Genomic DNA, 16,587 nt, shown 5'->3' on the forward strand with positions numbered 1-16,587 from the left:
GTGTTTTGCAAAATAAAATGGAACACTTTAGCTGAGGTGACAAATATTAATTGTCTCCAAAATGAGTTTCACTGCTATTTTGAGGTTAATTCAGTCAAAATTCCATAGGCAGTCAGCTGGAGGGGTGGATGAATCCGGGAACAGCCAGTTTCCTTGCGACTATATCAAGCCCGATATCATTACGGATTCTTGCATTTCTTTCTCTTTTTTCTCCTTTTTCTTATTTATCATGGTTTGTAATGAATTTTCTGATGTGAGCTTTGGTTCTGAGGCTGGCATATTGAGTTCAGGGTAAAAGAGGAAGGTTCTTTTTAAAACAGGGTACAGCTGTTGGCTTGCTCCACTTCTGGCTTGCTGTCATTGTTGTGGGTGCCTCAGCTGACTTGGTTTCTTGAGTGGCAATTTCCTAAATGTTTTCTGGGCCTGAGTTGGTTTTGCCTTCTTCCTTCCCAAATTTTGTATTCTGATGCAATACAAGCAAGATTTTGGACAGAGTAGCCATTATGAAAGAAAAAAAAAAAACACAGCAAATTGACCTTTCAGGATTAGAAATCCATAGGCAACACAACCAAGATGAGATTCTGTGTTTTGGAAAATGACATGGAACGCTTCTGCTGAGGGGACAGATTCTAATTCCCTCCAAATGGAGTGTGAGAGCGATTTTGAGGTGAATTCAATCAGAATTCCAGAGTCAGTCTGTGGAAGGGGGGGATGAATCTGGAAACAGCCAGTTTCTTTGTGTCTAAATCCAGCCAAAATTCACAAAGGACTCTTGCATTTCTTTGGCTTTTTCACATTTCCCTTATTTATCATGGTTTGTAATGAATTTTCTGATGTGAGCTTTGGTTTTGAGGCTGGCATATTGAGTTCAGGGCACAAGAGGAAGGTTCTTTTTCAATCAGGGCACAGCTGTTGGCTTGCTCCACTTCTGGCTTGCTGTCATTGTTTTGGGTGCCTCAGCTGATTTGTGGTTTCTTGTGTGGCAATTTCCTAAATGTTTTCGGGGTCTGAGTTGGTTTTGTCTTCTTCCTTCCCAAATTTTGTATTCTGATGCAATACAAGCAAGATTTTGGACAGAGTAGCCATTATGAAAGAAAAAAAAAAAAAACACAGCAAATTGACCTTTCAGGATTAGAAATCCATAGGCAACACAACCAAGATGAGGTTCTGTGTTTTGGAAAATGACATGGAACGCTTCTGCTGAGGGGACAGATTCTAATTCCCTCCAAATGGAGTGTGAGAGCGATTTTGAGGTGAATTCAATCAGAATTCCAAAGTCAGTCTGTGGAAGGGGGGGATGAATCTGGAAACAGCCAGTTTCTTTGTGTCTAAATCCTGCCAAATATCACAAAGGACTCTTGCATTTCTTTGGCTTTTTCACATTTCCCTAATTTATCATGGTTTGTAATGAATTTTCTGATGTGAGCTTTGGTTTTGAGGCTGCAATATAGAGTTCAGGGCACCTGAGGAATGGTCTTTTTCGAACAGGGCACAGCTGTTGGTGTGCTCCAATTCTGGCTATTGTCTTTGTTTTGGGTGCCTCAGCTGAAATTTGGTTTCTTGAGTTTCACTGCGATTGTCAGGTTAATTCAGTCAGAATTCCACAGGCAGTCAGCTTTAGTGGTGGATGAATCTGGGAACAGCCGGTTTCCTTGCAACTAAATCAAACCCAATATCATTATGGATTCTTGCATTTTTTTGGCTTTTTTCTCTTTTTTCTTATTTATCATGGTTTGTAATGAATTTTCTGATGTGAGCTTTGGTTTTGAGGCTGGCATATTGAGTTCAGGGCACAAGAGGAAGGTTGTTTTTCAATCAGGGCACAGCTGTTGGCTTGCTCCACTTCTGGCTTGCTGTCATTGTTTTGAGTGCCTCAGCCGATTTGTGGTTTCTTGTGTGGCAATTTCCCAAATGTTTTCAGGGTCTGAGTTGGTTTTGCCTTCTTCCTTCCCAAATTTTGTATTCTGATGCAATGCAAAGAAGAGTTTGTACAGAATAGCCATTATGAAAGAAAAAACACAACAAATAGGCGTTTGAAGCTTAGAAATCTACAGGTAACATGACCAAGGTGAGTTTTTGTGTTTACGAAAATAAAATGGAACACTTTGGCTGAGGTGACAGATATTAATTGCCTCCAAACTGAGTTTCACTGTGATTTTCAGGTTATTTCAGTCAGAATTCCACAGGCTGTCAGCTGGAGGGGTGGATGAATCCGGGAACAGCCGGTTTCCTAGCGACTAAATCAAGCCCTATATCATTATGGATTCTTGCATGTTTTTGGCTTTTTTCTCTTTTTTCTTATTTATCATGGTTTGTAATGAATTTTCTGATGTGAGCTTTGGTTTTGAGGCTGGCATATTGAGTTCAGGGCACAAGAGGAAGGTTCTTTTTCAATCAGGGCACAGCTGTTGGCTTGCTCCACTTCTGGCTTGCTGTCATTGTTTTGGGTGCCTCAGCAGATTTGTGGTTTCTTGTGTGGCAATTTCCTAAATGTTTTCGGGGTCTGAGTTGGTTTTGCCTTCTTCCTTCCCAATTTTTGTATTCTGATGCAATACAAGCAAGATTTTGGACAGAGTAGCCATTATGAAAGAAAAAAAAAAAAACACAGCAAATTGACCTTTCAGGATTAGAAATCCATAGGCAACACAACCAAGGTGAGATTCTGTGTTTTGGAAAATGACATGGAACGCTTCTGCTGAGGGGACAGCTTCTAATGCCCTCCAAATGGAGTGTGAGAGCGATTTTGAGGTGAATTCAATCAGAATTCCAAAGTCGGTCTGTGGAAGGGGGGGATGAATCTGGAAACAGCCAGTTTCCTTGTGTCTAAATCCTGCCAAATATCACAAAGGACTCTTGCATTTCTTTGGCTTTTTCACATTTCCCTTATTTATCATGGTTTGTAATGAATTTTCTGATGTGAGCTTTGGTTTTGAGGCTGGCATATTGACTTCAGGGCACAAGAGGAAGGTTCTTTTTCAACCAGGGCACAGCGGTTGGCTTGCTCCAATTCTGGCTTGCTGTCATTGTTTTGGGTGCCTCAGCCGATTTGTGGCTTCTTGAGTGCCAATTTCCTAAATGTTTTCTGGGTCTGAGTCGGTTTTGCCTTCTTATTCCCAAATTTTGTATTCTGATGCAATACAAGCAAGATTTTGGAGAGTAGCCATTATGAAAGAAAAAAAAAAAGCGCATTGCCCTTTCAGGATTAGAAATCTACAGGCAACACGACCAAGATGAGTTTCTGTGTTTTGGAAAATGACATAGAACGCTTCTGCTGAGGGGACAGATTCTAATTCCCTCCCAAATGATTGTGAGTGCAATTTTGAGGTGAATTCAATCAGAATTCCAAAGTCAGTCTGTGGAAGGGGGGGATGAATCTGGAAACATCCAGTTTCCTTGTGTCTAAATCCAGCCAAATATCACAAAGTACTCTTGCATTTCTTTGGCTTTTTTCTCTTTTTTCTTATTTATCATGGTTTGTAATGAATTTTCTGATGTGAGCTTTGGTTTTGAGGCTGGCATATTGAGTTCAGGGCAGAAGAGGATGGTTCTTTTTCAATCAGGGCACAGCTGTTGGCTGGCTGCAGTTCTGGCTTGCTGTCCTTATTTTGAGTACCTCAGCCGATTTGTGGTTTCTTGTGTGGCAATTTCCCAAATGTTTTCTGGGTCTGAGTTGGCTTTGCCTTCTTCCTTCCCAAATTTTGTATTCTGATGCAATGCAAAGAAGAGTTTGTACAGAATAGCCATTATGAAAGAAAAAACACAACAAATAGGCGTTTGAAGCTTAGAAATCTACAGGTAACATGACCAAGGTGAGTTTTTGTGTTTACGAAAATAAAATGGAACACTTTGGCTGAGGTGACAGATATTAATTGCCTCCAAACTGAGTTACACTGTGATTTTCAGGTTAATTCAGTCAGAATTCCACAGGCTTTCAGCTGGAGGGGTGGATGAATCCGGGAACAGCCGGTTTCCTAGCGACTAAATCAAGCCCTATATCATTATGGATTCTTGCATGTTTTTGGCTTTTTTCTCTTTTTTCTTATTTATCATGGTTTGTAATGAATTTTCTGATGTGAGCTTTGGTTTTGAGGATGGAATATGGAGTTCAGGGCACAAGAGGAAGGTTCTTTTTCAATCAGGGCAGAGCTGTTGGCTTGCTCCACTTCTGGCTTGCTGTCATTGTTTTGGGTGCCTCAGCTGACTTTTGGTTTCTTGAGTGAAAATTTCCTAAATGTTTTCTGGTTCTGAGTTGGTTTTGCCTTCTCCCTTTTGAAATTTTGCATTCTGACACAATACAAACAAGAGTTTGGGCACAGTAGCCATTATGAAATAAACAACACAACAAATTGCATTTGAAGCTTAGAAATCTGCAGGTAGCATGACCAAGGTGAGTTTTTGTGTATTGGAAAATCAAATGGAACACTTTGGCTGAAGTGACAGATATTAATTGCCTCCAAACCGAGTTTCACTGCGATTTTCATGTTAATTCAGTCAGAAACCACAGACACTCAGCTGGGAGTTGTTGATGAATCTGCAACCAGCCAGCAAAAAGAGAATAAATCAAGCCCAATATCACTAAGAACTCCTGCATTTCTTTGGCTTTTTTCTGATTTTTCTTATTTATCATGGTTTGTAATGAATTTTCTGATGTGAGCTTTGGTTTTGAGGCTGCAATATGGAGTTCAGGGCACAAGAGGAAGGTTCTTTTTCAATCAGGGCACAGCTGTTGCCGTGTTCCAATTCTGGCATCCTGACATTTTTTTGGGTGCCTCAGCTGATTTGTGATTTCTTGAGCGGCAATTTCCTAAATGTTTTCTGGGTCTGAGTTGGTTTTGCCTTCTTCCTTCCCAAATTTTGTATTCTGACACAATACAAACAAGAGTTTGGCCAGAGCAGCCATTATGAAATAAAAAACACTACACATAGGTTTTTGAAGCTTAGAAATCTACAGATAACACGACCAAGGTGAGTTTTTGTGTTATGGAAAATAAAATGGAACACTTTGGCTGAGGTGACAGATATTAATTGCCTCCAAACTGAGTTTCACTGCGATTTTCAGGTTAATTCAGTCAGAATTCCACAGGCAGTCAGCTGGAGGGGTGGATGAATCCGGGAACAGCCCGTTTCCTTGCGACTAAATCCAGCTCAATATCATTATGGATTCTTGCATTTCTTGGCTTTTTTCTCATTTTTCTTATGTATCGTGGTTTGTAATGAATTTCCTGATGTCAGCTTTGGATTTGAGGCTGGAATATGGAGTTCAGGGTCCCGGAAGAATGGCCTTTTTCAATCAGGACTCAGCTGATTGCCTCCTCCAATTCTGGCTTGCTGTCATGGTTTTGGGTGCCTCAGCTGACTTTTGGTTTCTTGAGTGGCAATTTCCTAAATGTTTTCTGTTTCTGAGTTGGCTTTGCCTTCTACCTTCCCAAATTTTGTATGTGATGCAATACAAGGAAGATTTTGGACAGAGTAGCCAATATGAAATAAAAAACACAACAAATAGGCGTTTGAAGCTTGGAAATCTATAGGTAACATGACCAAAGTGAGTTTTTTTGTTTTGGAAAATAAAATGGAACACTTTGGCTGAGGTGACAGATATTAATTGTCTCCAAACCGAATTTCACTACCATTTTGAGGTGAATTCAGTCAGTATCCCTATTCACTCAGCTGGGAGTTGTGGATGAATCTGGAAACAGCTGTTTACTTAGGAATAAATCAAGCCCAATATCACTAATAAAACTTGCATTTCTTTGGCTTTTTTCTGATTTTTCCTATTTATCATGGTTTGAAAAGAATTTTTTGATGTGATTTTTGGTTTTGTGGCTGGCATATTGAATTTAGGGCACAAGAGGAAGGTTCTTTTTCAATCAGGGCACAGCTGTTGGCTTGCTCCAATTCTGGCTTGCTGTCATGGTTTTGGGTGCCTCAGCTGATTTGTGGATTCTTTTTCTGCAGTTTACTAAATGTTTTCTGGTTCTGATCGGATTTGCCTTCTTATTCCCAAATTTTGTATTCTGACGCAATACAAGCAAGATTTTGGACAGAGTAGCCATTATGAAAGAAAAAAAAAACACAGTAAATTGCCCTTTCAGGATTAGAAATCTACAGGCAACACGACCAAGATGAGTTTCTGTGTTTTGGAAATTCACATGGAACACTTCTGCTGAGGGGACAGATAGTAATTCCCTCCAAATTGAGTGTGAGTGCGATTTTGAGGTGAATTGAGTCAGAATTCCAAAGTCAGTCTGTGGAAGGGGGGGATGAATCCAGAAACAGCCAGTTTCCTTCTGTCTAAATCCAGCCAAATACCACAAAGGACTCTTGAATTTCTTTGGCTTTCTCAGATTTCCCTTATTTATCATTGTTTGTAATGATTATTTTTTGTGAGCTTTGGTTTTGAGGCTGGAATATGGAGTTCAGGGCACTGGATTAATGGTTTTGTTCAATCAGGGCACAGCTGTTGGCTTGCTCCAATTCTGGCTTGCTGTCATTGTTTTGGGTGCCTCGGCCGATTTGTGGTTTCTTGAGCGGTAATTTGCTAAATATTTTCTGGGTCTGAGTCGGTTTTACCTTCTTCCTTCCCAAATTTTGTATTCTGATGCAATACAAGCAAGATTTTGACAGAGTAGCCATTATGAAAGAAAAAATAACACAGCAAATTGCCCTTTCAGGATTAGAAATCTACAGGCAACTCGACCAAGATGAGTTTCTGTGTTTTGGAAAATGACATGATACCCTTCTGATGAGGGGACAGACCCTGATTCCCTCCAAATTGAGTGTGAGTGCGATTTTGAGGTGAATTCAATCAGAATTCCAAAGTCTGTCTGTGGAAGGGGGTATGAATGTAGGAACAGCCAGTTTCCTTGTGTCTGAATCCAGCCAAATATCACAAAGGACTCCTGCATTTCTTTGGCTTTTTCACATTTCCCTTATTTATCATGCTTTGTAATGAATTTTCTGCTGTGAGCTTTGGTTTTGAGGCTGGAATATGGAGTTCAGGGCACAGGAGGAATGGTCTTTTTCAAACAGGGCACAGTTGTCGCCTTGCTCCCATTTTGCCTTGCTGTCATTGTTTTGGGTGCCTCAGCTGACTTTTGGTTTCTTGAGTGGCAATTTCCTAAATGTTTTATGGGTCTGAGTTGGTTTTGGCTTCTTCCTTCCCAAATTTTGTATTCTGCCACAATACAAACAAGAGTTTGGGCACGGTAGCCATTATGAAATAAAAAACACAACAAATAGGTGTTTGAAGCTTAGAAATCTACAGGTAACACGACCAAGGTGAGTTTTTGTGTTTTGGAAAATAAAATGGAAACTTTGGCTGAGGTGACAGATATTAATTGCCTCCAAACTGAGTTTCACTGCAATTTTCAGGTGAATTCAGTCAGAATTCCACAGGCAGTCAGCTGGAGGGGTGGATGAATCCGGGAACAGCCGGTTTCCTTGCAACTAAATCAAGCCCAATAACATTATGGATTCTTGCATTTCTTTGGCTTTTTTCTCATTTTTCTTATTTATCATGGTTTGTAATGAATTTTCTGATGTGAGCTTTGGTTTTGAGGCTTGAATATGGTGTTCAGGCACTGGATTAATGGTCTTTTTCAATCAGGGCACAGCTGTTGGCTTGCTCAAGTTCTGGATTGCTGTCATTTTTTTGGTGCCTCAGCTGACTTTTGGTTTCTTGAGCGGCAATTTCCTAAATGTTTTCTGAGTCTCAGTTGGATTTACCTTCTTCCTTCCCAAATTTTGTATTCTGACGCAATATAAACAAGAGTTTGGACAGAGTAGCCATTATGAAATAAACAACACAACAAATATGCATTTGAAGCTTAGAAATCTACAGGTAACACGACCAAGGTGAGTTTTTGTGTTTTGGAAAATCAAATGGAACACTTTGGCCGAGGTGACAGATAGTAATTGCCTCCAAACCGAGTTTCACTGCGATTTTCATGTTAATTCAGTCAGAAACCACAGACACTCAGCTGGGAGGTATGGATGAATCTGGAAACAGCCATTAACAAGGGAATGATTCAAGCCCAATATCACTAAGAACTCCTGAATTTCTTTGGATTTTTTAGGATTTTTCTTATTTTTCATGGTTTGTAATAAATTTTCTGATGTGAGCTTTGGTTTTGAACCTGCAAGATGGAGTTCAGGGCACCAGAGGAATGGTCTTTTTCAATCAGGTAACAGCTGTTTGCTTACTCCAATTCTGTCTTCCTTTCAAGGTTTTGGGTGCCTCAGTGTCCTTCAGTTTCTTGAGCGGCAATTTCCTAAATGTTTTCTGAATCTCAGTTGGTTTTGCCTTCTTCCTTCCCAAATTTTGTATTCTGACGCAATACAAACAAGAGTTTGGACAGAGTAGCCATTTTGAAATAAACAACACAGCAAATAGGCATTTGAAGCTTAGAAATCTACAGGTAACATGACCAAGGTGAGGTTTTGTGTTTTGGAAAATCAAATGAAACACTTTGGCTGAGGTGACAGATATTAATTGCCTCCAAACTGAGTTTCACTGCGATTTTCAGGTGAATTCAGTCAGAATTCCACAGGCAGTCAGCTGGAGTGGTGGATGAATGCGGGAACAGCCGGTTTCCTTGTGTCTAAATCCAGCCAAATATCACAAAGGACTCTTGCATTTCTTTGTTTTTTTCACATTTCCCTTATTTATCCTGGTTTGTAATGAATTTTCGGATGTGAGCTTTGCTTTTGAGGCGGCAATATGGAGTTCAGGGCACCGGAGGAATGGTCTTTTTCAAACAGGGCAGAGCTGTTGGCTTGCTCCACTTCTGGCTTGCTGTCATTGTTTTGGGTGTCTCAGCTGACTTTTGGTTTCTTGAACGGCATTTTCCTAAATGATTACTGGGTCTGAGTTGATTTTGCCTTCTTTCTTCCCAAATTTTGTATTCTGATGCAATACAAACAAGAGTTTGTTTACAGTAGCCATTATGAAATAAGCAACAAAACAAATAGGCGTTTGAAGCTTATACATCTACAGGTAACACGACCAAGGTGAGTTTTTGTGTTTTGGAAAATACAATGGAACACTTTGGCTGAGGTGACAGATATTAATTGCCTCCAAACAGAGTTTCACTGTGATTTTCAGGTTAATTCAGTCAGAAATCCACAGGCAGTCAGCTGGAGGGGTGGATGAATCCGGGAACAGCCGGTTTTCTTACGACTAAATCAATCCCAATATCATTATGGATTCTTGCAATTCTTTGGCTTTTTTCTCATTTTTCTTATTTATCATGGTTTGTAATGAATTTTCTGATGTGAGCTTTGGTTTTGAGACTGCAATATGGAGTTCAGGGCACTGGATTAATGGTCTTTTTCAATCAGGGCACAGCTGTTGGCTTGCTCAAGTTCTGGCTTGCTTTCATTGTTTTCGGTGCCTCAGCTGACTTTTGGTTTCTTGAGCGGAAATTCGGTAAATGTTTTCTGAGTCTCAGTTGGTTTTGCCTGCTTTCTTCCCAAATTTTGTATTCTGACACAATATAAACAAGAGTTTGGACAGAGTAGCCATTATGAAATAAAAAACACAACAAATAGGCGTTTGAAGCTTAGAAATCTACAGGCAACATGACCAAGGTGAGATTTTGTGTTTTGGAAAATAAAATGGAACACTTTGGCTGTGCTACAGATATTAACTGCCTCCATTCAGCTTAATTCAGTCAGAATTCCACAGTCAGTCAGCTGGATGGGTGGATGAATCCGGTAATAGCCGGTTTCCTTGTGACTAAATGAAGTCCAATATCATTATGGATTCTTGCATTTCTTTGGCTTTTTTCTCATTTTTCTTATTTATCATGGTTTGTAATGAATTTTCTGATGTGAGCTTTGGTTTTGAGGCTGGCATATTGAGTTCAGGGCACAAGAGGACGGTTCTATTTCAAACAGGGCACAGCTGTTGGCTTGCTCCAATTCTGGCTTGCTGTCATTGTTTTGGGTGCCTCAGCTGATTTTGGTTTCTTGAGCGGCAATTTCCTAAATGTTTTCTGGGTCTGAGTTGGTTTTGCCTTCTTCCTTCCCAAATTTTGTATTCTGAGGCAATACAAACAAGAGTTTGGACAGAGTAGCCATTATGAAATAAAAAACACAACAAATAGGCGTTTGAAGCTTATACATTTACAGGTAACAAGACCAAGTGAGTTTTTCTGTTTTGGAAAATAAAGTGGAACACTTTGGCTGAGGTGACAGATAGTAATTGCCTCCAAACTGATTGTCACTGCGATTTTCAGGTTAATTCAATCAGAATTCCACAGGCAGTCAGTTGGAGGGGGGGATGAATCTTGGACGAGCCGATTTCCTTGTTACTAAATCAAGCCCAATATTATTATGGATTCTTGCATTTCTTTGGCTTTTTCTCATTTTTCTTATTTATCATGGTTTGTAATGAATTTTCTGATGTGAGCTTTGGTTTTAAGCTGGCATATTGAGTTCAGGGCACAAGAGGAGGGTTGTTTTTCAATCATGGCACAGCTGTTGGGTTGCTCCAATTCTGGCTTGCTGTCATTGTTTTGGGTGCCTCAGCTGATTTGTGGATTCTTGAGTGGCAATATCCTAAATGTTTTCTGGGTCTGAGTTACTTTTGCCTTCTTATTCCCAAATTTTGTATTCTGATGCAATACAAGCAAGATTTTTACAGAGTAGCCATTATGAAAGAAAAAAAAAAAAACAAAGCAAATTGGCCTTTCAGGATTAGAACTGTAGAGGCAACACAATCAAGATGAGTTTCTTTGTTTTGGATAGTGACATGGACCCCTTCTGCTGAGGGGACAGATACTAATTTCCTCCAAATTGAGTGTGAGTGCCATTTTGAGGTGAATTCAATCAGAATTCCAAAGTCAGTCTGTTTAAGGGTGGGATGAATCCTGAAACAGCCAATTTCCTTGCGACTAAATCAAGCCCAATATCATTATGGATTCTAGCATTTCTTTGGCTTTTTTCTCATTTTTCTTATTTATCATGGTTTGTAATGAATTTTCTGATGTGAGCTTTGGTTTTGAGGCTGCAATATGGAGTTCAGGGCACAAGAGGAAGGTTATTTTTCAAAAAGGGCACAGCTGTTGGCTTGCTCCAATTCTGTCTTGCTGTCATTGTTCTGCATGCCACAGCTTACTTTTGGTTCCTTTAGCAGTAATTTCCTAAATATTTTCTGGGTCTGAGTTGGTTTTGCCTTCTTACTTCCCAAATTTTGTATTCTGATGCAATACAAACAAGAGTTTGGACAGAGTAGCTATTATGAAATAAAAAGTGCAACAAATAGGCGTTTGAAGCTCAGAAATCTACAGGTAACACGACCAAGGTGAGTTTTTGTGTTTTGGAAAATAAAATGGAACACTTTGGCTGAGGTGAGAGATATTAATTGCCTCCAAACTGAGTTTCCCTGCGATTTTCAGGTTAATTCCATCAGAATTCCACAGGCATTCAGCTGCAGGGGTGGATGAATCCAGGAACAGCCGGTTTCCTTGCGACTAAATCAAGCCCAATATCATAATGGATTCTTGCATTTCTTTGGCTTTTTCTCATTTCTCTTATGTATCATGGTTTGTAATAAATTTTCTGATGTGAGCTCTGGTTTTAAGGCTGGCATATTGGGTTCAGGGAACAAGAGGATGGTTCTTTTCAATCAGGGCACAGCTGTTGGCCTCCTCCAATTCTGGCTTGCTGTCAATGTTTTGAGTGCTTCAGCAAATTTGTGGATTCTAGTGTGTCAATTTACTAGATGTTTTTTGGGTCTGTGTTGGTTTTGCCTTCTTCCTTCCCAAATTTTGTATTCTGATGCAATACAAACAAGAGTTTGGACAGAGTAGGTATTATGAAATAAAAAACACAACAAATAGCCGTTTGAAGCTTAGAAATCTACAGGTATCACGACCAAGGTGAGTTTTTGTGTTTTGGAAAATCAAATGGAACACTTTGGCTGAGGTGACAGATATTAATTGCCTCCAAACTGAGTTTCACTGTGATTTTCAGGTTAATTCAGTCAGAATACCACAGGCAGTCAGCTGCAGGGGTGGATGAATCCTGGAACAGCCTGTTTCCTTCGAGTGAATCAAGCCCAATATCATAATGGATTCTTGCATTTCTTTGGCCTTTTTCTTATTTTTCTTATTTATCATGGTTTGTAATGAATTTTCTGAGGTGAGCTTTGGTTTTGAAGCTGCAATATGGAGTTCAGGATCCGGGGGAATGGTCTTTTTCCTTTTTTTTTTTTCTTGACAGGCAGAGTGGACAGTGAGAGAGAGAGAGACAGGGAGAAATTTCTTCCTTTGCCGTTGGTTCACCCTCCAATGGCCGCCGCGGCCAGTGTGCTGCGGCGGGCGCACCGCGCTGATCCAATTGCAGGAACCAGGAGCCAGGTGCTTTTCCTGGTCTCCCATGGGGTGCAGTGCCCCAGCACTTGGGCCATCCTCCACTGCACTCCCTGGCCACAGCAGAGGGCTGGCCTGGAAGAGGGGCAACCGGGACAGAATCCGCACCCAGACCAGGACTAGAACCTGGTGTGCTGGGGCCGCTAGGTGGAGGATTAGCTTAATGAGCCGCGGAGCCGGCTGGGAATGGTCTTTTTCAAACAGGGCACAGCTCTTGGCCTGCTCCAATTCTGGCTTGCTGTCATTGTTTTGGGAGCCTCAGACGATTTGTGGTTTCTTGAGCGGCAATATCCTAAATATTTTCTGCGTCTGAGTTGGTTTTGCCTTCTTCCTTCCCAAATTTTGTATTCTGCCACAATACAAACAAGAGTTTGGGCAGAGTAGCCATTTTGTAATGAAAAACACAGCAAATAGGCGTTTGAAGCTTAGAAATCTACAGGTAACACGACCAAGGTGAGTTTTTGTGTTTTGGAAAATCAAATGGAACACTTTGCCTGAGGAGACAGATATTAATTGCCTCCAAACTGAGTTTCACTGCGATTTTCAGGTGAATTCAGTCAGAATTCCACAGGCAATCAGCAGGAGCGGTAGTTGAATCCGGGAATAGCCGGTTTCCTGGCGACTAAATCCAGCCCAATATCATTATGGATTCTTGCATTTCTTTCGCTTTTTTCTCATTTTTCTTATTTATCATGGTTTGTAATGAATTTTTTGATGTGAGCTTTGGTTTTGAGGCTGGCATATTGAGTTCAGGTCACCAGAGGAAGGTTCTTTTTCAATCAGGGCACAGCTGTTGGCATGCTCCACTTCTGGCTTGCTGTCATTGTTTTGGGTGCCTCAGCTGACTTTTGGTTTCTTGAGTGGCAATTTACTAAATGTTTTCTGGATCTTAGTTGGTTTTGCCTTCTTCCTTCCCAAATATTGTATTCTGACACGATACAACCAATAGTTTGGACAGAGTTGCCATTATGAATTAAAAAACATTACAAATAGGCCTTTGAAGCTTAGAAATCTACAGGTAACATAACCAAGGTGAGTTTTTATGTTTTGCAAAATCAAATGGAATACTTTGGCTGAGGTCACAGATATATATTGCCTCCAAAGTGAGTTTCACTGCGATTTTCTGGTTAATTCAGTCAGAATTCCACAGGCAGTCAGCAGGAGTGGTGGATGAATCTGGGAACAGCCGGTTTCCTTGCGACTAAATCAAGCCTAATATCATTATGGATTCTTGCATTTCTTTGGCTTTTTTCTCATTTTACTTATTTATCATGGTTTGTAATGAATTTTCTGATGTGAGCTTTGGTTTTGAGGCTGGCATATGGAGTTCAGGGTACCGGAGGAATACTCTTTTTCAAACAGGGCATAGCTGTTGGCCTGCTCCAAATAGGCTTGCTGTCATTTCTTTGGGTGCCTCAGCTGAATTTTGGTTTCTTGAGCGGCAATTTCCTAAATGTTTGCTGGGTCTGAGTTGGTTTTGCCTTCTTCCTTCCCAAATTTTCTTTTCTGATGGCATGCAAACAAGAGTTTCGGCAGAGTAGCCATTATGAAATAAAAAACACTACAAATATGCGTTTAAAGCTTAGAAATCTACAGGTAATACGACCAAGGTGAGTTTTTGTGTTTTAGAAAATCAAATGGAACACTTTGGCTGAGGTGACAGATATTAATTGCCTCCAAACTGAGTTTCACTGTGATTTTCAGGTTAATTCAGTCAGAATACCACAGGCAGTCAGCTGCAGGGGTGGATGAATCCTGGAACAGCCTGTTTCCTTCGAGTGAATCAAGCCCAATATCATAATGGATTCTTGCATTTCTTTGGCCTTTTTCTTATTTTTCTTATTTATCATGGTTTGTAATGAATTTTCTGAGGTGAGCTTTGGTTTTGAGGCTGGCATATGGAGTTCAGGGCACAAGAGGAATGGTCTTTTTCAAACAGGGCACTGCTGTTGGCCTGCTCCAATTCTTGCTTCCCGTCATTGTTTTGGGTGCCGCGGCTGACTTCAGGTGAATTCAGTCACAATTCCACAGGCAGTCAGCTGGAGGGGTGGATGAATCTGGGCACAGCCGGTATCCTTGCGAATAAATCCAGCCCAATATCATTATGGGTTTTCTGGGTCTGAGTTGGTTTTGCTGTCTGCCTTCCCAAATTATCTTTTCTGATGCCATACAAACAAGAGTTTGGGCAGAGTAGCCATTATGAAATAAAAACCACAAGAAATAGGATTTTGAAGCTTAGAAATCTACAGGTAGCACGACCATGGTGAGTTTTTGTGTTTTGGAACATAAAATGGAACGCTTTGGCTGAGGTGACAGATAGTAATTGCTACCAAACTGAGTTTCACTGCGATTTTCAGGTTAATTCAGTCAGAATTCCACAGGCAGTCAGCTGGAGGGGTGGATGAATCTGGGAACAGCCGGTTTCCATGCGAATTAAACAAGCCTAATATCATTATGGATTCTTGCATTTCTTTGGCTTTTTTCTCATTTTTTATTTATCAAGGTTTGTAATGAATTTTCTGATGTGAGATTTGGTTTTGAGGCTGCAATATGCAGTTCAGGGCACCGGAGGAATGGCCTTTTTCAAACAGGGCACAGCTCTTGGCCTGCTCCAATTCTGGCTTGCTGTCATTGTTTTAAGTGCCTCAGCTGACTTTTGGTTTCTTGAGCAGCAATTTCCTGCATGTTTTCAGGGTCTGAGTTGGTTTTGCCTTCTTCCTTTCCAAATTTTGTATTCTGACGCCACACAAACAAGAGTTTGGGCAGAGCAGCCATTTTGTAATGAAAAACACAGCAAATAGGCATTTGAAGCTTAGAAATCTACAGGTAACATGACCAAGGTGAGTTTTTGTGTTTTGGAAAATCAAATGGAACACGTTGGCTGAGGTGACAGATATAAATTGCCTCCAAACTGAGTTTCACTGCGATTTTCAGGTGAATTCAGTCACAATTCCACAGGCAGTCAGCTGGAGGGGTGGATGAATTGGGAACAGCCGGTATCCTTGCGAGTAAATCCAGCCCAATATCATTATGGATTCTTGCATTTCTTTGTCTTTTTTCTCATTTGTCTTATTTATCATGGTTTGTAATGAATTTTCTGATGTGAGCTTTGGTTTTGAGGCTGGCATATTGAGTTCAGGGCACCGGAGGAATGGTCTTTTTCAAACAGGGCACAGCTGTTGGCCTGCTCCAATTCTGCCTTGCTGTCATTGTCTTAAGTACCTCAGCCGATTTGTGGTTTCTTGAGCGGAAATTTTAAATGTTTTCTGGACAGAGTAGCCATTATGAAATAAAAAATAAAACTAATAGGCATTTGAAGCTTAGAAATCTACAGGTAACACGAGCACGGTGAGTGTTTGAGTTTTAGATAATAAAATGGTCTGAGGTGACAGATATTAATTGCCTCCAAACTGAGTTTCACTGCGATTTTCAGGTTAATTCTGTCAGAATTCCACAGGCAGTCCGCTGGAGGGGTGGATGAATCCAGGAACAGCCAGTTTCCTTGCGACTAACTAAAAGCCAATATCATTATGGATTCTTGCATTTCTTTGGCTTTTTTCTCATTTTTCTTATTTATCATGGTTTGTAATGCATTTTCTGATGTCAGCTTTGGTTTTGAGGCTGCAATATGGAGTTCAGGGCACCGGGGCAATGGTCATTTTCAAACACGGCACAGCTGTTGGCCTGCTCCAATTCTGGCTTGCTGTCATTGTTTTGAGTGCCTCAGCCGATTAGTGGTTCTTGAGCGGCAATTTCCAAAATGTTTTCTGGGTCTGAGTTGGTTTTGCCTTCTTCCTTCCCAAATGTTGTATTCTGACACAATACAAACAAGAGTTTGGGCAGAGTAGCTATTATGAAATAAAAAACACAACAAATAGGCTTTTGAAGCTTAGAAATCTACAGGTAACACGACCAAGGGGAGTTTTTGTGTTTTGGAAAATACAATGGAACACTTTGGCTAGGTGACAGATATTAATTGCCTCCAAACTGAGTTTCACTGCGATATTCAGGTTAATTCAGTCAGAATTCCACAGGCAGTCCGCTGAAGGGGTGGATGAATCCGGGAACAGCCGGTTTCCTTGCGACTAACTCAAGCCCAATATCATTATGGATTCTTGCATTTTTTGGCTTTTTTCTCCCTTTTCTTATTTATCATGGTTTGTAATGAATTTTCTGATGTGAGCTTTGGTTTTGAGGCTGGCATATTGAGTTC

The 16,587-nt window shown here is 40.5% G+C and overlaps 1 long non-coding RNA gene across 2 annotated transcripts in view; it reads left to right on the top strand.

Moving 5' to 3' along the window:
- The window catches only part of LOC149119980 (uncharacterized), a 141,725-nt gene that overhangs the window by 74,065 nt on the left and 51,073 nt on the right, over nt 1-16,587 (top strand). The window contains exon 1 of one of the 2 annotated variants that reach the window (XR_016227026.1): nt 12,397-12,827. The exons of the other annotated variant lie outside the window; for it this stretch is intronic. This is a non-coding gene — a long non-coding RNA (uncharacterized LOC149119980). Of the gene's footprint in view, nt 1-12,396; nt 12,828-16,587 lie in introns of those variants that run through there. 2 annotated transcript variants of the gene reach the window in all.

The sequence above is a fragment of the Oryctolagus cuniculus genome, chromosome 21 (assembly GCF_051225735.1).
Source record: "Oryctolagus cuniculus isolate XC-2025 breed Fujian yellow rabbit chromosome 21, ASM5122573v1, whole genome shotgun sequence".
Lineage (NCBI taxonomy): Eukaryota > Metazoa > Chordata > Mammalia > Lagomorpha > Leporidae > Oryctolagus > Oryctolagus cuniculus.